This window comes from Oryctolagus cuniculus, chromosome 2 (genome assembly GCF_051225735.1).
Source record: "Oryctolagus cuniculus isolate XC-2025 breed Fujian yellow rabbit chromosome 2, ASM5122573v1, whole genome shotgun sequence".
Taxonomy (NCBI): domain Eukaryota; kingdom Metazoa; phylum Chordata; class Mammalia; order Lagomorpha; family Leporidae; genus Oryctolagus; species Oryctolagus cuniculus.
The window spans coordinates 197061992-197086376 of record NC_142868.1 but is presented as its reverse complement, the minus strand read 5'-3'; the positions used below and the strand labels follow the sequence as shown (position 1 = coordinate 197086376).

At 61.8% G+C, this 24385-nt stretch overlaps 1 protein-coding gene and 1 long non-coding RNA gene across 7 annotated transcripts in view; one reads left to right on the top strand and one right to left on the bottom strand.

The window, feature by feature from the left end:
• HPCAL1 (hippocalcin like 1) overlaps nt 1–24385 on the top strand; it is an 85732-nt gene that overhangs the window by 21701 nt on the left and 39646 nt on the right. The window lies entirely within an intron of this gene.
• LOC149128202 (uncharacterized) lies at nt 17984–23307 on the bottom strand. 5 transcript variants are annotated; one of them, XR_016230608.1, is made up of 4 exons: nt 22424–23004; nt 21673–22026; nt 20916–21088; nt 17986–20743 (listed from the first exon to the last, which is right to left on the bottom strand). It is a non-coding gene; the product is annotated as an uncharacterized LOC149128202 (long non-coding RNA). The 5 variants fall into 5 exon arrangements; XR_016230611.1 differs by lacking the exons at nt 21673–22026; nt 22424–23004 and adding an exon at nt 23017–23307 and having other exon boundaries at nt 17984–20068; nt 20912–21088; XR_016230610.1 differs by lacking the exons at nt 21673–22026; nt 22424–23004 and adding an exon at nt 23017–23307 and having other exon boundaries at nt 17984–20068.

Genomic DNA, 24385 nt, shown 5'->3' with positions numbered 1-24385 from the left:
ACGGTCAGGGGATGTTGGAGCCGAGGGACACGGGGCGGGTGCCGTGTCCTGGGGTCACCAGCGAGGGAGGGGCGATGCCACCCGCGCTGTGGAGGAACCCGGGGATCAGCGGCCTGGCACCCGCGGCCGCATGCTTCCCGCTCAGTGGCAGGCAGCCCAGGCCCACACCCGGGTTTGAGTGATTTGTCCCCAGGACGCGGGGACATACGGGGGTTTGTGGATTAACCTTGTCACGAGGTAGCATGAAGCCAGGACTGTGTCCCGTCTCAGGGACCGAGGACGGCCCCAGACCCTCAGGGACGCAGCCCCTTCATTCACAGTCACCTCGTCCGTGTTGTCTCCCCTCCCCCGTCCTGGCCCTCCTCCCTGGGAGATGACAGGACGGCGTGGGCTCCCCGATGGGAGGTGGCCTGGCTGGGTCCCAGAGCTTGCGGCCAAGTGGGGACTGCAGCCTGGGTGGCCGTGCGCTCCCCACGTGGACCCAGCTGGCCTCCTCCCCCTCCCGCCAGGAGCGCGGGGCACACCCGGGCTCACCCCAGCTCACCCCGGCTCACCCCGCCCCGCTGCTTTCCCAGGCCATAGCAGAGAGCTGGATTGGAAGTGGAGCAGCCGGGACTTGAACTGGCACCCACATGGGATGCCGGTGAAGCAGGCAGCGGCTTTACCCGCTACGCCACAGCGCCGGCCCCAGTACTGTAGCTCTTACATTTTAATTAATTAATTAATTTATTTATTTATTTTCATTTGAGAGGCAGAGACAGAGGAGGAGCGTTCCCATCTGCTGGTTCATTCCCAGATTCCTGCGATGGCCGGGGCCGGGCCGTGCATGGGGTCGAGTCAGTGGCTGGGGCCCCACTGCGGGGTGTTGAATCCGGGAGCCTGCAGGTGGGATGCAGCTGTCTCAGCCAGCATCCGAACCGCCAGGCCTGAGCCCCGCCCCCCCTGCCCCCGGACTGCAGGCTTCGAATCAGAGCAGCTGAGAACCTGCCCCCCCCACCCCCCCCCAGGCTGCAGGCTTCGAGACAGAGACAGAGCAGCTGAGAACCTGGGCGAGCGGCTGCCCTGGGGAAGGAGGGGGCTCGTCTCCCAGGACGGCAGGCACACCTGGGGGGGCCTGGCGGCACAGGGGCTGGGGAGGGGGCTGAGGAACGTGATTGGAGACGAGGGTGGGAGGACCCTGGGGAAGCCAGCTTAGCAGGATTCTTGCTGGGATCGGGAGACCCAGGGCAGGAGGGGGCTGTGGCCGAGGCCCAGTGCAGCGGGGGCTCCCAGAGCCTGGCTGGGGACGGTCAGCAGGGCTTCTGGCCCAGCCCCCTGCTAATGCACCTGCAGAGGCTGCAGATGGTGACCCACGTGGAGGCCCCAGCCAGGCGCCCTTCCTTCGTGGTGGGAGCTGTGCCGGTGCTCGGCACCCGGCTTGACTCCTTGCGACCCTCTGGGGGGAGCTGGCCCATGTCGAAGGCCAAGAGAGCCAGCCTCCCTCAGCAGAGGAAGTGGGCTCGGGGGTGGCTGCAGCCTCCAGGTCCCCCTGCCCGGTGCACCCCCCACGTGGCCATGGGACGTGGGCCAGGTTCACCCCAGGTGAGCCCCCCGTGGCTTCACCGCCCCAGCAGACAAGGGCCCAGGGGGTCCTTGGGGCTCTCATAGCCGGCAGGTTTGGTGCCCAAACATGGCCATTTTGGAGGTGAGCCTGACTTGATTTTTTTTTTTTTGAGAAATTAAATGTTTTGACTCAGCGATTCTGTATCATTTCAGTAAGACTGGAAAATGCAGAAACGCAGAGAGAATAAAGAATCCCCATCGCTGGCCTCCCTGAACCCTCACAGCTTTCCCAGCAGCCCATGCCCCACGCGCAGGTGTCCCTGGAGTCGGGAACAGGTGGCCGGCATCCTCCCCTGCCAGGAACACGGCGGGGCCGCGCCTGCAGGTGCCCGTGGCAGAAACGTGGGTGCATTTGAGCAAAAAATAACACCAGCGTTGTGTTTGACTTGATTGATGGTTCTTGAAAAAGCAGGAAGGCGTCGGCGGTCCGCCTGAGCCCACCCCACCCGTCCGCTCCGCCCTGCGCCCAGGGAAACCGCGTCCACGTCGGCACACGTGCATGCACGCTCACCACACGTGTGCCCGGCTTCCAGAAGCAGGGGTTGTCCTTAGACGTTCTCACCCATGCTGCGCTTACTCTCCTGTCACCTGTCCACATCTGTCCACAGGTTGGGGGCGTGGCCTTTCCCCTCCCTTTCCTGAGCTGTCATTCCCGTGAGCCACGTGGCCTCCAGCTCCGTGGCAGCCGTGGCTCACCATTATGATGAACTCCGTGCCAGCTGTTGGTTCCTTGTGCACACAGCGGGGCGGCCCCCAGCGACCTGGCTCCTGCCTCCTGGCTCCTGCACCCTGGGCTCTGCAGGACTGTGGCTTCTGTCCTGGCGGCCTCTCTCTGTTCCCTCTCTTGGATCCCTTGCCTGGTGTCCTGTTGGGACGTGGCCCTGTGGAGAGGGACTGAGCCTGCCAGAGGCCGGGTGAGCGAGCTTCCCAGTGCCTGCATTCCTGACACAAAGAAACCCTGGGATAACAAGAAGTGTGCATGGGGAGGGTGGCTGGTGGGCGGCAGTGGGGCGTTGGTGCAGGTGCACCCTGAGCATTCTGTGGGTGTCAGAATTCTGTGGGTAGCCAGCGGTGGGGTTGAGGGGCCCTTCCATCTCCCAGCTGTTGCCAGTTTTCATTCTCCTCTCGGGGACCAGCGAGTTCACTCCGTCCCCACACCCCACTGAGCTGCGGGCCCAACAGCAGCTGCACGCCCGCTGCGCTGAGTCCTAGCGAAGCTGTCTTTTCAGCACCCGAGGGCACTTCTGAAAGTTGGTGGAAGGGGCCGGCACTGTGGCTCAGCGGGCTAAAGCCCTGTCCACAGCACCTGCATCCCATATGGACGCTGGTTCGAGTCCCGGCTGCTCCTCTTCTGATCCAGCTCTCTGCTGTGGCCTGGGATAGCAGTGGAAAATCAGGGGAGTGAACCAGCAGGTGGAAGACCTCTCTCTCTCTCTCTCTCTCTCTCTCTCTCTCTGTAACTGTGCCTTTCAAGTAAATAACTCTTTAAAAAGTAAATAAAATTGGTAGAAAACAGAATTAAAAGATAAGTTTCTTTTGATGTAAGAAAATAAAAATTGAAATCCAGGCATATGGGGGGGGTCTTTAGAAAGCTCCTGAAAAATACAAATTATGAAAAAAAAGCATGGATTTCAAAAAAGTTTTTAAGATTTATTTATTTATCTGGAAGAGTTACACACAGAGAGAAGGAGAGGCAGAGAGGGAGAGAGAGAGAGGTCTTCCATCCGATGGTTCACTCCCCAGTTGGCTGCAACGGCCAGAGCTGCTCCAATCTGAAGCCAGGAGCCAGGAGCTTCTTCCCATGTGTGTGCAGGGGCCCAAGGACTTGGGCCATCTTCCACTGCTTTCCCAGACCAGAGCAGAGAGCTGGACCAGAAGTGGAGCAGCCGGGACTAGAACCGGCGCCTGTATGGGATGCCAGCACTGCAGGCGGCGGCATTACCCGCTACGCCACAGCGCTGGCCCCAAATAAAATTGTGTTTTAATTCCATTTTCCCTCCTGATGTCGGCTGCTGTGAGTTAACTGCGTGGTTCCGTTCCCATTTCCTTTTGGGTGGGTTATCTTTTCCTCGCTGACTTCTGGGTTTCTCGTAAGCTCTGGGGACGCATCCTTCGTGGCGCAGTGTCATACCTGCTCCCTGAGGCAGCAGCGTGTCGAGAATGTGTTGCTGTCCCGGCGTCCGCTCGCTGGTGTCTGCGTTCTGCTGGGGCGTGTGGTTTGCTCGTTTGCTGGACATGGAGGTTGCTCTGCTGCTTCCTCACCCGCGTGGCACGACCCTCACCTGTTGGCCGTGGCGTTGCTCTGTGCTGTTGTCCCCTGGGCGCCACGGCAGAGCAGCCCACCCGAGACAGTGCTGGTCTCGTGGCAGGGAGAGCAGGACGGTGTCTCTCAGAAGTGGGCGTTGGCCGGCGCCGCGGCTCACTAGGCTAATCCTCCGCCTTGCAGCGCCAGCACACCGGGTTCTAGTCCCGGTCGGGGCGCCAGATTCTGTCCCGGTTGCCCCTCTTCCAGGCCAGCTCTCTGCTGTGGCCCGGGAGTGCAGTGGAGGATGGCCCAGGTGCTTGGGCCCTGCACCCCATGGGAGACCAGGAGAAGCACCTGGCTCCTGCCTTCGGATCAGTGCGGTGCGCCGGCCGCAGCGCGCCGGCCGTGGCGGCCATTGGAGGGTGAACCAACGGCAAAGGAAGTCCTTTCTCTCTGTCTCTCTCTCACTGTCCACTCTGCCTGTCAAAAAAAAAAAAAAAAAAAAAAAAAGAAGAAGAAGAAGTAGGTGTTGACCTGCGGCCCGTCGATTCCCCACACGGTTCTTGGCTAGAACGAACCAGGTGGCCAGAGCTGATGGCCAGCCGTGGGGTGGGACGTGCAGCCCTCCCAGGGAGGGGCGGCGGGGGTGGGGAGCTTTCCCACGCCTGCACTTCCCTGCACTTCCGGTCGTGCAGCTGGGCCTCATCAGTGTCGGAAGTGGACGAGCGGGGCTGGGGTACACGCGTTTGCAATGTGCTCGCCGTGTACTGTATCAGCTGGCTGTTCTCCATTACTGCACGAGAACCTGGGGCCGTCATTCAGCTGCCACCTGTGACGCCGGCATCACATGTCAGAGCACCATCAGGACCAGAGTCCCGGCTGCCCCACTTCCAATCCGGCTCCCTGCTGCGGCCTGGGAAAGCAGCGGAGGACGGCCCAGGTCCTTGGGCCCTGCACCCGTGTGGGAGACCGGATGGAGTCCAGGCTCCTGGCTTTGGCCTGGCGCAGCCCTGGCCATTGTGCTATTTGGGGAGTGAAGCATGGGTAGAAGATCTCTCTCTCTCTCTCTCTGTCTCTCTCTCTGTCTCTCCCTTTCTCTCTCTGGAACTCTGCCTTTCAAATGAATAAATCTTAACAAAAATAACTAGTGCTGATGAATGCATTTAAAGGGGGAAGTATGAAACTCCAGCTCCGCCATGCTGCAACAACCCATCCAGCCTGATGGCCTCCCAGTCACTACGGGTTTCATTTGACTGTCCCAGTGCCCTGCGAGGGTGGGAGTCGCAGGTGTCCCCGCGGTGCCTGAGGCTCAGAGAGGGTGACTCGTTTGCTCAGGGCTGCACAGCGCTGACGAAAGAGAGGCCCTGAGCCTGATGGAGGCCCGGGCTCGTCCCCCTTCCCCCAGCCTTTGGGGGCTGTGGCCACACTTTCCCGTTAACCCCTTCCTCCCCCCCCATCCTCTCCCTGATCTCGTGGCGCACTTGTGGTGTGGTCCCCTGCTGGCCAGGTGGCCCCGGCAGCACCCCTGGAGTTCCCGGAGCCGGCCCTGGGAGGCCCAGTTGCCCACCGCCTCCTCGGCTTAATCCGCATTAAGGTATCGCTGACCATCACTGGACTCGGGGGGGATTTGCTATTTTTAGGGAGAGTCGGGACGCCTTGCAAATCCTGTTAGCCAGCACCGCTGAAGGGACACGCGGCTTAGAGCGGCTGCTGGAAGGCTGTGTGTGTGCCTCTCGGTGGGGGGCACGTCCAGAGCGGGCGGACACGCGTGCTGGGTGGCCTGATGGCCGTCCAAGGGCTGCGAGCCACGGGCTGGGTCAGAGCCGTGATTCCCGCCCCTGGGGGCAGAGAGCCGCTGAGCTGGGCTCTGTCCCGTGCCTTGTGCCTCGTGCCTCGTGCCTCGTGTTTCCTGGGGACAGAGGCTGTCCCCCTGCAGTTGGTGGTTCAGTGTCTCTTGAGCCCACAGCTTTCCCACGAAGGCTCTTCCTGCCCACCCTTTTGCTTGTCTTGAGGACCCCTGAGCTGGCGGCTGAGCCTGGAGTGCCGGTCATGTAGAGGGGCGCAGCCACCAGGAGGCCGGGAGCCGAGGGCAGCTGTGCCGGGGCGGTGGAGTTGGGGAGAGAGGCGTGCGTCCGGGCGTGGCCGGCTGGGTGGCTCGGTGAGGCGGTTCCACGGTCCCTCGCGTGATGAGACACAGAATTCGCGTGCCGGCAGGAGCTCCACTTCCAGTGTGGGCCCCACACTCACATGAAGATTTTGGCACGTGACCCCTGTCGCTCCAGGGTGGGAAGGACCCCACGACGAGTGGGCCGCAGACTGTGGCATCCGTGCCATGGAGCCGTCAGAACCGTCAAGTTCTCACTCCGGCTGCGGATGTGTGATAACTTGGGATGAACCGCTTGTCACGGTCCGGAGGCAGCGTCTGGTGGAGGTGGGCTGGACGCCGGCCGGCCGGGCTGACCTCACTGTCCAGGTGCTTCGGGCCTTCTCTGTGGCCAGGCTCCGTGTCCTTAGACAGAAACTCCTTGAGACGTGGAAGCTGCAGAGGACCAGAGATCCCTAGAGACTGCCAAGGGAGGGAGGGAGGGAGGGAGAGACAGGGAGCGAGCGTGCGTATGCAGCGGGAGAGCTGGCGCTGGCTGGCCCAGGGCACCGTTTTGCGTCCTGGCTGCTGCACTAATGTGGGAAACCTGGTAGAGCCCCTGGCTTCTGGCTTCAGCCTGGCCCAGCCCTGGCTGTTGCGGCCGTTTGGGGAGGGAACCAGCAGAGCGAAGATTCCTCTCTCTCTCTCTCTCTCTCTCTCTCTCTCTGTCTCTCACTCTGCCTTTCAACTAATAAATAAGGCTTTGGTTTTTTTAAAAAAAGCAAATCTCTTCTTAAAAAAATTATTTTTAACCTTCCTAGTTACTGTGGGGAAAATTTAGTTGTTGATCCCCAAGTTTAAAGGTCACAGGTACAATGATTATGGTCACAGGCGCAGCAGTCAAGATCACGGGTGCAGAGGTCAGAGTGACAGGTGCAGAGGTCACTGCCATGGGTGCAGAGGTCAGAGTCACAGGTGCGGAGGTCACTGCCATGGGTGCAGAGGTCATAGTCACAGGTGCAGAGGTCAGAGTTACGGGTACAGAGGTCACGGCCATGGGTGCAGAGGTCACAGTCACAGGTGCGGAGGTCAGAGTCATGGGTGCAGAGGTCACAGTCACAGGTGTGGAGGTCAGAGTCACGGGTACAGAGGTCACGGCCGTGGGTACAGAGGTCACAGTCATGGGTGCAGAGGTCATGGCCATGGGTACAGAGGTCACAGTCACAGGCGCAGAGGTCAGAGTTATGGGTACAGAGGTCACGGCCATGGGTGCAGAGGTCAGAGTCATGGGTGCAGAGGTCAGAGTCACAGGTACAGAGGTCATGGCCATGGGTGCAGAGGTCACGGCCATGGGTAGAGGTCACGGCCATGGGTGCAGAGGTCAGAGTCACGGGTACAGAGGTCACGCCATGGGTGCAGAGGCCACAGTCACGGGTACAGTGGTCACAGTCACAGGTGCAGAGGTCACAGTCATGGGTGTGGTCCTTCGTGTGAGTGTGTCCCGGGCACTGTCAGCTGCGGCGTGGCCAAGGAGCAAGGCTCAGCTCCCGTGGTTCTCCTCTCAGATGCAGTCTGTTCCCACGCAGAGCCAGCTGTCCGGGACATTTCTGCCACGTGGGACTCGCCGTGTCCATCTGCCCCGTGGCTGGGACCCGGGGTGCCCTGTATGCAACTGTTTGCATCCCTCCCCGCCATGTCCCCTGCTCCCGTCGTGGACAGGCCACGTGGCAGAAGCACAGGCGTGGGACGTGGCTCACCCCGGTGTGCAGCCTGGCCTGAGACTCAGCTTCTGCCTTGCTTGTGGCCACCTGTGGCCCCAGTCGGCCACATTGAGGACTGAACCCCATGGCCCTGGACATGTGAGCAGAGTCTGGCTCCTCCCCCAGCAGCGCTGAGCACGTGTCCAGGTGAGACCAGCAGCTCCGATGTCCATCTGGTGTGGCTGGCACCAGCCACGTTGTCACCACATCAAAGTGACTGCCGCGTTGCTTGGTGGACAGCCCAGAGTGCACTCCTGCAGGACCCCAGCCGTCCTGGGCATCTCCTGGGATTTCATCTCGGGCCAGGTCAGAGCGGGAGCCATGTGGTCGGAGCTGGGGGAGCCGTGGAGGGGAAGGGCTTGGCTGGGACTGTGGGTGGCAGAGCTGAAGACATCCCGGGAAACGGTTTCTTTTTTTTTAATTCCTTATATCACTTTTGTTCTCTTGATTGCTTTTTTCCTTTTTTTTTTTTTTAAAGAGATTTATGTATTTGAAAGGCAGAGTTACAAAGAGGCAGAGAGAGAGAGAGAGAGAGAGGTCTTTCATCTGCTTCTTCACTCCCCAAATGGCTGCAACGGCCAGAGCTGGGCCCATCTCAAGCCAGGAGCCTCTTCTGGTCTCCCATGTAGGTGCAGGGGCCCAATCTGCTGTCCCCAGCCACAGCAGGGAGCTGGATCTGAAGTGGAGCAGCTGGGACTCAAACAGGCACCCAAATGGGATGCCAGCACTGCAGGTGGCGGCTTAACCTGCACCACAGTGCTGGCTCCTCTCATTCTCTCTCTCTCTCACTCTCTTAAAGCATTTATTTATCTATGTATGTATGTATGTATGTATGTATTTGAAAGGGGGTGGAGAGAGAAACAGAGACACCTTCCGCCTGCTGGTTTACTCCCCAAATGCCCTGAACAGCCTGGGCCGAGGAGACTCATGGGTCAGCTGCCCCTGCTGCCCCCGGGAGATCTGAGGACTGACGCTGGGTTGACACAGCCCATGCAGAGTCAGACCAGACCGAACTGCATTTGAAAACCAAAGTCAATGCCCATCCTTGCGAAGGGGCTGTTGGATGGGGTGGGGGGTGGGGGTGGAAATGGAAGCCTTCTGCTGTTCGCTTGGGGTGGGGTAGGGAGTGGCACAAGGGGTGAGAGAAGAGAGGCAAGGCTGGAGCAGGAGAAGCTGGGGCTGGAGCAAGAAGAGAAGCTGGGGAGGGCGGAGAAGCTGGAGCGGGAGGAGAAGCTGGAGTGGGAGAAGCTGGAGTGGGAGGAGGAGCTGGAGCAGGAGGAGGAGAAGCTGGGGTGGGAGGAGAAGCTGGAACGGGAGAAGAAGCTGGAGCGGGAGGAGGAGAAGCTGGAGTGGGAGAAGCTGGGTCCGAAGGAGGAGCCTGAGCAGGAGGAGGAGCTGGAGCGGGAGGAGGAGCTGGGGTGGGAGGAGGAGAAGCTGGGGTGGGAGGAGAAGCTGGATCCGAAGGAGGAGCCTGAGCAGGAGGAGAAGCTGGAGCGGGAGGAGGAGCTGGGGTGGGAGGAGGAGCTGGAGCGGGAGGAGAAGAAGCTGGAGTGGGAGAAGCTGGGTCCGAAGGAGGAGCCTGAGCAGGAGGAGAAGCTGGGGTGGGAGGAGGAGCTGGAGCGGGAGAAGAAGCTGGAGTGGGAGAAGCTGGGTCCGAAGGAGGAGCCTGAGCAGGAGGAGAAGCTGGGGTGGGAGGAGGAGCTGGAACGGGAGGAGGAGCTGGAGCGGGAGGAGAAGAAGCTGGAGTGGGAGAAGCTGGGTCCGAAGGAGGAGCCTGAGCAGGAGAAGCTGGGGTGGGAGGAGGAGGAGCTGGAGCGGGAGGAGGAGAAGCTGGGGTGGGAGGAGGAGAAGCTGGGGTGGGAGGAGGAGAAGCTGGAGTGGGAGAAGCTGGGTCCAAAGGAGGAGCCTGAGCAGGAGGAGAAGCTGGGGTGGGGGGAGGAGCTAGAGCAGGAGGAGGAGCTGCAGCGGGAGGAGGAGCTGCAGCGGGGGGAAGCCAGCTCTCTGCAGGGCTGACCTGGCCCCGGCGCCCCCTGGGGACCCCGCGTGCCCAGGTCACTGAGCTGTCACAGAAACGCGATGAAGGCCCCTTATTAAAAACAGAACCAGCCGTGTGTGGCAGGACAGACCACGCAGGTGACCCAGCGCTGCGCAGAGCCCCTCCGTGGCCTAGATCTCGGAGTCCCGGTGGCTCCTGCTCGGGGACCGGGGGCGCCTTCCCTCCGCCAGCCGTCCGCAAGGGTGCACGGCGGCTCCGAGCCGAGGACTAATTATGTCCCGGAGCCTGCGTCCAGGCCCTGCCCGGGCAGGCCGCGTGCCAGCTGGGGGCCCCAGGACGAGGAGCGGGCAGCTCCTTGGCAATGCAGGGCCAGCCTCTGCGCTTGCCACGTGTCTCTGGGACTCCGAGCCGCTTCTTGGATGTCGCTCTCGGAGCCCTTGCAGAGCGGTGGAGAGAAGCCATCGGGGCGTCTGCAGCCGCAATCCACCATCTGGCGGCTCAGAAATATTTTATCATCAAATGAGTAAGCCTGGCTTCTCGCACTGCACACACACGCACACGCAGCCCTCGCCCCTCGGCTCCCAGTGTGCACGTGTGTGCACGTGTGTGTGTCCGTGCGTGTGCGTGTGTGGGGCTCAGTGGGAATTCCGTCCCCTCACCCTCTGCCCTCGCTCGTGGGGCAGCCGTGGGCAGGTCCAAGTCTTGCGTCCTCGACTCACGCGTGGGGGGGTCGCGGTGCCACCACGCAGCCTGCTGGCGGCTCAGAAGGCGGCCGTGCGTGCGTGTGTCTGGCTGTGGTGCTGTGTATCACCTTTTCAAAAATTTTTTAAAGATGTATTTATTTATTTGAAAGGCAGAGTTACAGAGCGAGAGAGAGGTCTTCCCTCTGCTGGCTCACTCCCCAAATGGTCACAATGGCCGGGGCAGGGCCAGGCCAAAGCCAGGAGCCAGGAGCTTCCTCCAGATCTCCCACGTGGGTGTAGCAGCCAAAGCACTTGGACCATCTTCTACTGCTTTCCCAGGCCACAGCAGAGAGCTGGATCAGAAGTGGAGCGGCCGGGACTGGAACCGGTGTCCATATGGGATGCTGGTGCTGTAGGTGGCGGCTAACCACTCTGCCACAGTGCCAGAATGTGGCACATGCGTGGTCACCAGAGAACACGTAGAAAACATGATGAAACTGGAAAACAAGTTAATCATTTATACCACTCACCGCCGTCTCCACTGAGTGGGCAGCCACAGAAAACCCATTGCCCCAGTGTGGGCGGTTCCCTGAGGGGCCTGGGCACCCAGGTGGCCTACCCAGGGCGACACTGAGTTGCTGGGCCCGTCTGCATGTGTGTGTGTGGGAGGGAGGGGAGGGAGGAGCCAAGGGGTGCGACGCTTGTGGTCATCAAGTGTCCCCCCTCACCAGAGCCAGCCCAGTGGCTTCCCAGGCAGGACGCTGGAGGTGGGCAGTCAGAGGACAGTGGCAGGTGACACTGGCGGTGTCTCTGGAGCTGTGGGCAGGGTGGCCAGGTGGAGCCAGCTGCAGGTCTGGGAGAGCCTGGAGATGCAGAGGGAGCAGCCCCCGCCCAGGCCTGGGGGGAGAGGGAGGGGCAGACCCCTCCCAGCCCCCTGTTGGGACCAGCGCTGGAGCCTCCCCCAGGACCTCAGTGTCTGGGGTGCCCCCCTCCCCTTTTGAGTCAGGAAGCTGTCCTGCCTGCAGGAGCCATTTGCTTGCTTCTTTGTTCATTCCTTAAGGAGCCATTTACATAAAGCAGATTTCAAAGGGTCAGTGGTTTCCTCCCCGGAGGGACAGGGCGCTCCCTGGTACACCACGCGCCACCCGCCTGGCGTCCACCTTCAGCGGTCTCCGTCAGCCCTGGGTCCTGGCCCCGGCCAAGCCATTCTCCGCTGACCAATGGCAGGCAGCCTCCCACCAAGGGCCCCTGCGGCGGCCGCCCGCTGTCCAGGCAGAGTCGCCCATCCGTCCGTGGTCCGGTCACTCTGACCCCGCCCCGCCCTTCTGAGCACCTCACAGTGTATGTGTGGGGTGGTGCCCTCCAGAGCTGGCTGCTGGCGCAGTGGTCATCGCCCCAGGCCCCAGGCCCCAGGCCCCAGGCCCCAGCCCAGGTGCGGACAAGGTGAGGGGAAGGTGGACAGGCAAGCAGGTGTGAAATGGCCGCCCCTGCCCCCTGTTGCCGCCCCAGGTTCTGGGACCCCATGAGGGGTGTCAGGCCCCCCACTCAGTCTCTGTGTCCTTTGCTGGCTCCCGCCCACCCCGGGACAGGACACGTGGCCTACCCCAGCTCCGTGGCACTGCGGCTCCCTTTATTCTGCATCTGGGGGAGGCTGGGATCCCCCCGGGGTCTGCTTTGCACCTCTGAGCTGCACAGCGGAGCCTGGCCCGAGCATGTGGCTGAGTCCACCTCCTGCTCAGGGGCTCCACCCCTCCCCGTCGCTTCCTCTCATGTCCACGTTCACTGGGGCCGATGGGTCACCCCGCTTCTGTCGGCAGAACGCCATGCCCGAGGCCGGGCCATTCCTAAAGAACAGAGGACAGGTGCTAGGGCCTGGCGCTGCCTCTGCTGGGCTCTGGCCAGGTCCCCCGCCCCCACCGCGGCCATGTCACTGCATAGCAGATGGCGTCACAGTGGGGGTGCCTGCGAGAGGCAGAGAGAGCACGTGGAGACAGGAAGCCCGAGAGGTGCGGGGTCAGGCTCTTCGCTGTCCCCTGTCCCTGGCAGGGCCGCGCTCACTCTGGGAGACCCACACTTAGCCCTTTAGAAGCTGGTACCCACAGTGGCCTGGCCACCTCCCAGGGCTCCCACTATTAAGGTCCAGACCTCTCACGTTGGCACGCTGGGGGCCAGGTTCACCACGTGCAAGCCCTTGGGGACAAACTCAAACCCTATCAAAGCCACAGAGTTGGGTTGAGTGGGCTGTGTCTCAAACACTGGCAACAGTGGTTACGAGAACGGCGGGGTCGGGGTGCAGACTGGGACCCCAGGTCTACAGGAGAGGAGCAGTGGCCGACGGACCGTCTTCGGCTTACCTTTGTGCCTTCATTCAGTGATCAGACAGCCACAAGCCCAGCGTGTGCTGGGACTATAAATGCAAGGTCAGGTTCAGTTGCAGGGAGTAGGGGAGAGGCGCGCCTCTCGGACACTGAGTTTGCACACATCAGAGCGGTGTGTGTCTCTGGCCTCCGCCCGGGAGCTCCGGATCTGCGTGGTGCTGCCGTCACGTGTCGGTCCCAGTCCAGAGCTCGTCTCTCTCCCTAGGTTCCCGGTGCCGACACACGGCCCACAAGGCGTCCATCTGGATTCAGCCCGAGGAAGGCAGCTCTTCCCACCAGCTTGCAGGGAGAGCAGCCCCGCTGCGTGCGGCCGCGGGCCGCTGTGCGGTTTCGCGTCTCCTCTGTCTGCTGCCTTTGCCTTGGGCTGCTTTCTTGGCCCCGGGCAGCGTGCACCCTGCATTTATTAATGGAATCCGATCTTAGAAGAGAAATTGTCTTATGCTGCCATCCAGACTCACTTAGAACATCTTACAAATACTGAACCATGAGACGCAAAGCGACGATGCACCTGCCAGGTAGCCACTGTTAGCACCTGAGCGTCCAGAGGAAGCTGTCTTTTCTGGTGCCCCAGCCCCGGTGTGGCGTTGGCAGTTGAAACACGGGTCGCAGGGACCGGTGTGCTTAGCCTGTTGAGCCACCACATGCGACGCCGGCATCCCGTACAGAGCGCCAGTCCCAGCTGCTCCACTTCTGGGCCAGCTCCCTGCTAATGTACCTCGGATAGCAGTGGAGAATGGCCCAAGGGCTTGGGCCCCTGCACCCACGTGGGAGACCTGGATGGAGTCCAGGCTCCTGGCTTTGGCCTGGCCCAGCCCTGGCCATTGCTGCCATTTGGGGAGTGAACCAGTGGATGGAAGATCTGTCTGTAACTCTGCCTTTCAAATAAATAAATAAATCCATAATGAAAATACGGCGTCATAAAAGCGATGTAGACGTAGTGAGCACTTTATTTTGATATAAACATCCATGCCCATAGCTCCTGATTCAGAGGCCTAGACCTTTGTCGATGTGGGGCCCTGGGTGACATCCTGCATTATTTTATGCATTGTCATACTTGGAGAACATTCTTTGGAGAGTCTGTTGTTTTTTTTTTTTTTTTTTAATTTATTTATTTGAAAGACACAGTTACAAAGAGAAGTAGAGACACGGGGTGGGGGGGGTTCTTCCATCTGCTGGTTCACTCCCCAAATGGCTGCAGTGGCCGGAGCTGAACCAGTCCAAAGCCAAGAGCCAGGAGCTTCTTCCAGGTCTCCTAGGTGGGTGCGGGTCCCAAGCACCTGGGCCACCTTCCACTGCTCTCCCCGGTGCCTTAGCAGGAACGTTGGATTGGAAGAGGAGCAGCCGGGACACAAACCGGCACCCGTGTTGGATTCCGGTGCTGCAGGCCAGGGCTCTAACCCGCTGTGCCATAGTGCCGGCCCCTGGGAGGGTCTGTTTCTATGCAGGGAAGCAGGAGCCCAGAGCCGAGCACTTGCCTGTCTTCATATCCTGATACTCTGTCCGGGCCTGAGCAACCAGCCATCTTCCCAAAACGTTCGACTCTGTTTTGTAGAAGCAGCTGCTCTCTAGCTCCTATTCCAAGTTTCCATAGAACTTACTTGGGTGACAGGATTACCCAAGTGCCGCTGGGAAGCAGGTTTGAGAGCCAACAAGAATTGGTGATTCAGAGAGCAGCCGGCGGCCAAGGGCCAGCAGGCTCTGTGCCTCCTGGAGGGGGCGGAGCATGGGAAGTGGGTGGAGCATGGGAAGGGGCGGGGCATGGGAAGGGGCAGGGCGTGCTCTGTAGTCCAGGGGCAGGCCGAGGGCCATGGTTAAGGAGTTCAGTTTTCTTCCTGTCTTCTTCCTATTTATGCTCATATTAAATGTTTTATTTATTTTCCCTTTATCTGAAAGAGAGGGAGAGAGGGATACAGCTTCCACGTGGTCATTCCCTGCCCAGGAGCTGGGAACATGGGGTAGAAGAATGAGTTGCATTTCTGTCCACTGGCCATGAAGAACCTGGAAGTGCGATAGCACAAAACCAGAATGGAGGCTCGCGAATGAAGTCGGCAAGTGAAGTGGGGAGGTGCTCTGCCCAGCACGCGGCATGTCTCAAAGCAATGGAGGAAAACGGGAGCAGCAGGAGGCCAGCTCGTCACGCGTCAGAGGGCATCGCTGAGATGGCGTTGTCCCAACCAGTCAGCAGGCTCAGCAAAGCCCCCGGAGGACTCCAGCTGGCTGCTTTGCAGAAATTGACTAGCTGGTTCCAAAATTCATGTGGAACCCAAGGGACCGGAAGAGCCCAAACCCCTGACAGAGAACTGGGGCCAGCGCCCCAGACTGTCAGTTCGAGTCCCGGCTGCCCCACTTCCGACCAAGCTCCCTGCTAACGCACCTGGGAAAGCTCAGAGGGAGGCCCAGTACTTGGGCCCCTGCACCCACCTGGGAGACCTGGATGGAGGCTCCTGGCTCTGGCCTGGCCCAGCCCCGGGAGATAAGTGGAATCAAGTAGAGTCCGGAACTGGGGCTCCACATTTAATCCGTGGGTTTTCAGGGGCGCCACGTGGTTCCGTGGAGAAAGAGCAAGACTTTTCAGCAAATGGGGCCGAGACGCCTGGAGAGCTAATTGGGCAAGCGAGAAGTGGGCCCCTCCCCCGCACCGTCCTGCACATCAGCTCAGAGGACGCCCAAGCCTGATGTAGGAGCTGAGACTACAGCTCTAGAAGAGAAGTCGGCATCAGTCGTCTTGACCTTGAATCAGGCAGTGGTTTTAAAGAGACCACATCAAATAAAAATGGAATTTTTGTGCCCTAACGGATTTCATCAAGAAAGTGGAAAGGCAGTGCGTGGGAAAAACCGTTTCCAACTCGTGGGTCTGCATGTGCTCCTGGACTGCCAAGAACTCTCGCAGCTCCATGGGAGACGGTGCGATTGAAGGATGAATGAAGGGCCCTGTGCTGTGGCCTAGCAGGTAAGGCCAGCATCCCCATGGGGGCTGGTTCTAGCCCCGGCTGCAACACTTCCTGTCCAGCTCTCTGCTGTGGCCTGGGAAAGCAGTGGACGATGGCCCAAGTGCTTGGGCCCCTGCACCCGCATGGGAGACCTGGAAGAAGCTCCTGGCTTCAGATCGTCACAGCTCCAGCTGTTGTGGCCATATGGGGAGTAAACCAGCGGATGGAAGACCTCTCTCTCTCTCTCTCTTTCTGCCTCCCCCTCTGTGTAAAATGAGTAGAGGACTTGAATAGATATTTCTCCAAGAGATGGACAGGTGTCCCATAAGCAGATGACAAGACAGTCGCCATCAGGAGAGAAATACACCTGAAGCCCACAATGAGAGGGCGTCTCACATCCATGAAGATGGCCGCAATCAAATAGACAGATAAATGCAAGTGTAGGCGAGGATGTTGGTGGGGATGAAGGGGGGCAGCTGCTTTAGAAACAGCCTGGCACTTCCTCGAAGTTTGGATATACAGTCACGGGGCTGGCGCTGTGGCGTAGTGGGTAAAGCCGCCGCCTGCAGTGCTGGAATCCCAGATGGGCACAAGTTCAAGTCCCGGCTGCTCCACTTCAGATGTGCTGTGGCCTGGGAAAGCAGTGGAAGATGGCCCAAGTCCTTGGGCCCCTGCACCCACGTGGGAGACCCGGAAGAAGCTCCTGGCTCCTGGCTTCGGATTGGCCCAGTTCTGGCCGTAGTGGCCATCTGGGGAATGAACCATTGGATGGAAGATCTCTCTCTCTCCTCTCTCCTCTCTCTCTCTCTCTCTCTCTCTCTCTCTCTCTCTCTGCTTCTGCCTCTCTGTAACTCTTTCAAATAAATAAATCTTTCTTTAAAAATATACAGCCACCATGTGAACACCTGGGTGGGTGTGTTTATTGTGGTGTTATTTGTAACATGTCCATCCACTGATGGATGCGCAGAGTGTGTGTGAGCACGCGATGGAGTGTTATCCAAGGGAGTGGAGTAGAGCATGGGTCAGCGGGGCGAGTGAAATGAGCCACGAAAGACCACGTATGGCACGTCCGCTCCGTGAAATCTTCAGGGTATGCAGGCACGTAGAGGTAGCAGGTGGATTGGTGGTCGCCCAGGGCTGGGCGAGGGGTGGGGAGAACCAGGAAGTGTTAGGGGGCGTGGGGTGTTATGGGGGGGGGTACTAAACTGTTCTCCAGCCGGGGCAGGCGTCTGGGGCAGTGGTCGAGAAGCTGCTCCAGACATGCGCGCCCAGAGCCGAGCGTCTGGGTCCGAATCCTGGTCCTGCTCCCGATCTCGGCTTCCTGCTGATGTGCGCCCTGGCCAGAGGCACCGTTGGCTCAAGCTGGGCCCTGCCGCCCACGTGGGAGCCCCGGAGTGAGTTCCCAGCTTCTGGCTGCCGCCTGGCCCAGCCCCCGCCGTTGCAGGCGTCTGGGACGTGAGCCAGCAGGTGGGAGATCTGTCTGTCTGTCTGTCTGTCTTCTCCTCTGCCACCCCCCACCAGCCCGCCGTCAGCAGAATGCTCTAAAAGTGATTTGCACAACTCTCCGTGGCCACCGAGCTGTGAGCACACTTCGGGCACGTGGATGGTGTGTGAACTGTATCTCAGTAAAGCTGCTGTCAGCAACAGCAACACAGACGCCAGGGGTGCTGCTCACCCCCCCCCCCCCATCGCATCACTTTCTTCCAGAAGGTTCTTGCTGCATTGCTCTGCTCTCGGGCCGCTTGGGACCTTCCCTTGTGCCGCTTTGCAGGACGTAGAAGATGCCCGAGCCCGGCCCACCCCTCGAGAGGCGCTCCTGTTCCAGCCCGAGACCCCGAGCCCGGCCCACCCCTCGCGAGGCGCTCCCGTTCCAGCCAGAGACCCCGAGCCCGGCCCACCCCTCGCGAGGCTCTCCTGTTCCAGCCCGAGACCCCGAGCCCGGCCCACCCCTCGCGAGGCGCTCCTGTTCCAGCCCGAGACCCCGAGCCCGGCCCACCCCTCGCGAGGCACTCCCGTTCCAGCCCCAGACCCCGAGCCCGGCCCACCCCTCGCGAGGCGCTCCCGTTCCAGCCCCAGATCCTGAGCCCAGCCCACCCCTCGCGAGGCGCTCCTGTTCCAGCCCCACACCCCGAGCCCAGCCCACCCCTCGCGAGGCTCTCCCGTTCCATCCCCAGACCCCGAGCCCGGCCCACCCCTCGGGAGGCGCTCCTGTTCCAGCCCCAGACCCTGAGCCCGGCCCACCCCTCACGAGGCCCTCCCGTTCCAGCCCCAGACCCCGAGCCCGGCCCACCCCTCGCGAGGCGCTCCCGTTCCAGCCCCAGACCACGAGCCCGGCCCACCCCTCGCGAGGCGCTCCTGTTCCAGCCCCAGGCCGCCTTCTTGATGGGCTGATTTCCCGGCAGGAGCCGTCCTGGTCTGAGTTAATCACCCTGGAAGCAGGTGACTTCATCCCGGCAGTGGTTACATCAGCAGAGGCCCAGCGAGCGGGGGCGGTCCGGGCGCGCCCTCCAGGACGTCAGGGCTTGGGCTGCGCGTTCCGGCTGCTCCTCCTCACAGGTGTCTCGCACCGGGGGCTCACCAGCTTGGGACCCGGCGTTCCCCTAGCAGGGGGGCTGTTGGAGTCTCGCTGAGGTCTGCCCAGGGTCCCTGCCCAGGCCCCCAGCCCTCCAGCCTCTGCATTCTCTGTAGCAGAATGAGAAGAATCTTCCGGTCTCTCTGGCCGGCCAGCAGACTCCCTCCAGGTGGGTGCTGTTCTTGACCTTGGAAGCGAGTTTGGAGCGGGTTGGATGCTCAGAACTTTAGGACGTGTGCTGGTCACAGAGAGAAGCGCTCGTGAGAACCACGTGCTGCCAGCTCTGGAGAGAAAGCGCGACTGGGTTTTAGCTGATCAGGGTAAGCTGAGGGCCGGCTAATCCCTGGTGCCCAGGGCTGGCAGGCATGCGGTAGGACGAAGGTCTTGGCCTTGCCCTGGTTGGCGGGGGTGGGAGGGCCTTGGAAAGGCCACGGCAGCTCTCTGAGCGCGGTTTTCCGCATCTGTGAAATGGGAGTATTTCGGCCCTGCTCGCGTCAGGTCTGTCTGGGAACCAGGAGAGGCCTGTGTGTGTGCTGTGGGGCTGCTGGTTACTGGGACGATGCCACGGACGCTCTGTCACTGAAAACGATGAGCTCAGAAGGACGCACTCGGAGTGGATCCCGGTGGCGTCCTCTCTGCTCTGGCCCGGGGCCAGCACTGGCATGGGGATGCTGGCCCAGGCCCTGTGGCTCCTGGGGGCAGGTCTGCCCTTTAGAGAAAGTAGGACTAAAGTGGCCATTCAAGTGGCTCCGATTTCTGGGCCTGTTTCTGTTTTCAAGCTTTTATTATAAATAGTTTCAGACCTACCGGGCAGTGTCTGGGGTGGCCCACATTGGGCCTGAAGGGGAGGAGCTATGGCACACCCAGGATGGACGGAGGCGCCACACGGGCTCCCCGGCCACATCCCACCCAGCTCCCGGGTTTGCAAATACAGCTTCATTGATGGAACCGTGTGCCGTTGTCTGTGTCCGCTGTCGATAGAGAGCCGAATGGTTCCGTGGTTGTCCTGCAGAGCCCCAGGTGTTTGATTCTGGGCCTTTGTGGAGGAGGGGTGTTCTGGAATGTGACACACTGGGTCCCTGGGGCTGGACACTTTGTGAGGGTTTCCTTGTGAGCCCCACGCTTGGATCCTGGCCACTGCAGTTCTGCGGCGTGGTCGCTGTCCCCAGCAGCCGTGGGCCCAGCGCCGTGTGGCCCTGTTGCCCAGTTGCTTCTCGGCTCGATCGCCTGGAGCTGGGACCCGTTCTTCCTTGCCAACTTCTGGGGCTCAGTGGGAGTCTGCCCCCTCCCTGTGACCACCGCGCCCCTGCCTGGTTTCTACCTTTGTGTTATCTTCATCTGAAAGAGTGATGGGCAGGGTGGGGCAGGGGAGAGAGAGAGCGAGAGCGCTCTCCTGGTGTGTGAGTAGGGACGGGTAGGAGGCGGAGCAGCCGGGACTGGAGCCGTCACTCTGGTATGTTAGGCTGGGGTCCCACGCAGCAGCAGCCACACAGCTGGGGCCCCGCAGGTGCTTGGAGCTGGCTTCTCTGCCTGTGAGGCAGCTTCCTGGGGGTCTCGGGGCCCGCGTCTCCCCGTGCCTGCAGGAGGACACTCGGCTGTCCACTTGGACAGAGAAGCAAACTGGAGCTGTGTTGGGTGCTGCAGAGGTGGGGCGAGGGAGCCCAGGTCTGCGTGAGGGAGCTCCCAGCCTAGCGGGGGGAAGCAGGCAGAGTGGGCATGTGCAGAGGGATTTTCCTGGGGCCAGCGGCACGGAGAGGACATCTTGGGTTTTGAAGGGCGCAGAAGAGTTTTGCACAGTGGCCGCAGGTACAGCAGATCCCTGCGAAGGCGCGGGGAGGACGTGAGCTTTCCCAGGAGGCTGACCCTGACCCTGCTGGCCGGGGCTGAACGGCAGGGGACGAGGAGCCGGTTTGCAAAGCAGTTCAAGGTTAAGTTCCCTGCACGTGGCCACATGTTTCCTGTACAGGCCGGAGCTGCCTGGTTGGAGCCTGCGGCTCCATGAGGGTCTCAGAATAGCGCCCCCTGCCTCTTCCCCAGGCCAGGAGCCCTGGCTGCGGAGGTGGACGCCGGGTCTCCTCCCCGGGCGCCACCTGCCTCACGACTCACGGAGTGCGGTGGCCGTGCGTCAGATCAGGAAGACGCTTGTGAGAGAACCGGAGAATTTGCAGACTTCCCGGGCAGCGCGCTCACAGCTCCGGGGCCAGTGGGGAGAGAGGAGGGGAGAGACGGGCGGACAGGCAGGGAGGAAGCGGAGGAGGGCCTGAACTTGGCCTGTCCCTGTCCCTGTCCCTGGGGAGCAGCAGTCCCTGGTCTGGCCGCATGGGCCGGGGTGCCCTGGCCACGTCTTCAGCCTTGCTGTCTGTGAAGGGGGCGGGCCCTGTTGTTTGTCCCAGGTCCCAGGTGTACTCGTGGGACACAGGGGCCGCCTGCGGCCGCCTTCTCTATTCAAACTCCATCATCCACGGGACTCCCGGGGCCGTTCGGGCTGCTGGGGCTGCCAAAGGAGGGGTCCAGGCTGTGACGTCCTGGGCGTGGTGCCTGCTCCTGGCAGGCCTTGCTGGGTCACTTGTGGCTGACACCTCCTCCTCCACCCCCCTCCCCCATGGAAGGAAGAAAACATATTCCACTCCCACCCAGGTGCACGGGGCCACCCGGTGCTCACTGACAGGCAGTAGTCCCGCCCTCGTCGCTGCCGACAGGTGTCGCTGTGCCAGGCCTCTCTTCTCTTCTCTTCATTCGCTCAGTCACTTGCTCCTCTGCTCCCGGCACACGCGTTGCTGTGTGCCTAGAACGATGCCTGAGGACCCACAGCTCCTGAGCCACCAAACCTGGTGCCCACCTGGAAGGGGAGGCGGGGCGGGTCTGCGGTGCGTTGTCACCCCAGCGTGGGAATGCTAAGGGACCGGGGAGGGAGTGGCTTTGAACTTGGCTAGGATGCTCTTGCCCTGCTGGGCTCCTGGGCTGCCCTGCCCAGCTCCCTCCAGGTCCAGTCCTGTGCTGGGCTCCCACGCGGCCTCCCTGCAGGCTGCCCCGACCCAGGCACCCTGGGGGGCTCGCACCATCCCCGCCACCGCCCTTCCCCAGCAGAGCCTAGCGGGGCGTCCATGTCTGCAGAGCTCCAGGCCAGGGCAATGCCCCCTCCCCGGAGCAGCCGCCTGTTGAGAGGGCGTGGCCAAGGTGTCAGCACACTCGGGCAACGGCTTCACAGCCTGGGCCACGCCCCCTGTCCTAACCTAGGTTGTCCCTAGCTCAGGTTTAAATTCATTTTAGTTTTATTTAAGAGGTAGGGGGACGAGAGAGAGAGAGAGAGAGAGAGAGAGAGAGAGAGAGAGACTCAAACCTGGGGGCCAGTGTGCTAACCGCCACGGGTTTTGCCGTGCGTGGTTTGCCGAGTTCTCACAAGCGTTCCCTTCTCTTCCTCACCTGCCGCACCATGCGCTCTGTGGCTGCTGTGGCCGGTGCCCACACACTGCCCCCGGTGGCCTGTGCCGAGTGGACCCTGCAGGGCGGGCCCTGACCGGCTGCCCAGCGCCGGTGCCCAGGCTGTCGCTGGCGAGAGCGCTGGTGAGAGCAGTGGCCTCTCGCGTCCGTGTTAGGCTCTCCCCGTCCTGGGGACGTCACAGCCGCTCCCCCCACGAGTGTTCCAGAGCCTCGTTTGCGCCTCCTGTTTCCCCACCGCAGTTTGGAGAGAAAACTCGGACTCGTGTGTTCCCTCCCTGCAGCCACCCCCGGCAGTAACAGCAGAGCTGTCCTCCTGCTACGAAACAGCAGCGCGTTCTGCAGGTGGGAAACAGTGTCGTGCCGGGAGGAGAGAGCACTGAGCCACAGCTCGCTGCGGAGGGCCAGCCTCCCCCCCTGCTGTCCCCCCCGCTGTCCCCCCCACTGTCCCTGTCCCCCCCACTGTCCCTCCCCCGTCCCTCCCCCCCGCTGTCCCTCCCCCCACACTGTCCCCCCAGCTGTCCCTCCCCCCCTGCTGTCCCCCCCGCTGTCCCCCACCCCGCTGTCCCCCCCGCTGTCCCTCCCCCCTGTCCCTCCCCCCCCTGCTGTCCACCCCCCGCCCCGCTGGCCACCCCCTTGCTATCCAGCCCCACCTGGGCCCTGACCGTGAGCAAGCCCCCGCAAACAAGAGAAACTGTAGCTGTCACTTCCCCAGCTGACCCGGTGTGACTCCCACCATTGCCCAGAGGCGGCGGCCGCAGTCCCAGGCCGGCTCCCCGCTCTGAGTGCAGCGCTGGCAGCAGGGTGACGTCAGCCAGTGCTCACAGGCGCATCCATGCGCACAGGGGCCTTCCCAGGAGGGCTCCGGCTCCCTGCTGCTTGCCGGACAGGGCACTTATCTCACCACCCGCTAGGTTTGGTGTGCCGACTGAGCACACCTGTTCCCCATCCCACGGCCCACCCGCCACCGTGTGTGTGGCCCCCGGTGAGAGCTTTGCTGCAGGAAGCTGAGGGCAGGTGTCAGCCCCCCCCTCCCCCCTCGTACCGCAGGGGTGGGGTGCACAGGTGGGGGAGGGGATTCCAGGCAGCCCCTGCCCCAGGGAGAGCGCGGGGAGTGGTCTAGGGGTCTGGCGGCCCTGTTGTTCAAGGCTCCTGTCAGTGAGTGAGCGGACGCAAGGGAAAAGTGGATTCTGGGAGGAAAAGCAGAAAGCAAACCGAATCGAGCAGCCTCCCTCCCTTTGGTACAGAAATCCCGGTGCCTGGTGCCAGGCTGTCCCCTCCCCTCCCCGGCCCTGCCTCGCGCTCTTGCCACCTGTTCTTCCCGCGCACCTGTGCACGGCTCAGTTCCTGCTGCCTCGCTGTAGTCTGTCCTTGGACCCCCAGGCGCCTGGACACGCCTGCTTTCGCCAGGTGCGGGGCTGCTCTCGCGGGCTCCTCGTCCAGCCTGCTGGCTGCGGCCTCTTTCTGGGAGACGAGGTCAGGGCCCGTGAGGCTGCCCTGGAAAAACTCCATGTGGCCGCTCCTGGGCGTGCCCACACTGGTCCGCGGCTCCCGGGAGGGGTGCGGGTCCTTGGGCTGAGCTGGTCAGTGCTGCACGGGGCTGGAGCGGGGGGGGGGGGGGGCGGGAGCAGAGCGAGAGCGCGTGCTGTCATTGCCGCCCTGCTGTCCACGCGCAGTGTGCCAGTGCTTAGGCTGTGCTTGGGCTGGAGTTCCCACCTGTTGCCTTTAATTGCCTTCGAGTTATTGGAAGGGAGAAATCCCAGAGGAGGGGCTCTGATGAGTTCCAGCTGCCTGGGCGAAACCAGCCATGTGGGGGCACTTGGGCGGCCAGGTCGTTACACTGATTCCCTAAGTCACGTCCATCGTGTTCAGCATCAGACTTGACACCTTGGTTGTCAGTGTTACTGTGTTACATCAGAGGGCTGGGGGAGACATTCTCTCTCTCTAAGATTTATTTATTTATTTATTTGAAAGGCAGAGAGACAGAGGAGAGAGATCTTCCATCCGCTGGTTCACTCCCCTAAATGACCGCAACACCCAGGGCTGGGCCAGGCCAAAGCCAGGAACCAGGAACTCCACGCGGGTCTCCCACCTGGCGGGCAGGGACCTGAGGACTTGGCCGTCACCACCTGCTGCCTCCCAGCGTGCGCATTGGCAAGAAGCTGGAGCCAGGCGTGGAGGTGGGGTCGAAACCAGGCTCTGGGCCCCGGGTGCCCCCCTTCCAGTGGCGTCTTAGCTCCTGTGCCGAACGCCTCCCCTCCCCTGCTCTCTCTTGATAGCACCTCCATGGCTCTTAAAGCTTCCTCCGCGTCAGCCGGTTTGATTCTTACAGTGACCCCGTGAGGGAGGGTCAGGGTGTGTGTGCACGGAGCTGGGAATGGTGGGCGGGGCCCCCGTGCCGGCCACTTGGGTCTGCTGCTGCGGCCAGTGCTCGCCGGGGCCAGCATCTCTGGGGCAGAGGTGGCCAGAACTGGTGGCTGGGGGCAGAGGTGGCGGGTGTGCAGTCCTGGGCCGTCTGGGGGAGGGTGACCGCAAGCAGAGCCTCTGATGCCTGAGTCCCAGCCCCCAAGAGAGGCCAGGCCGCGGGCTGCGCTCTGCCCTATTTCTGTGAACAGATGTCCTGGGAGAGCCAAGGACGGGCCGGGCAGTGGGGAGGGGACAGGAGAGGGCCAGGCCTGGGCCGCTGTATTCAGATGGG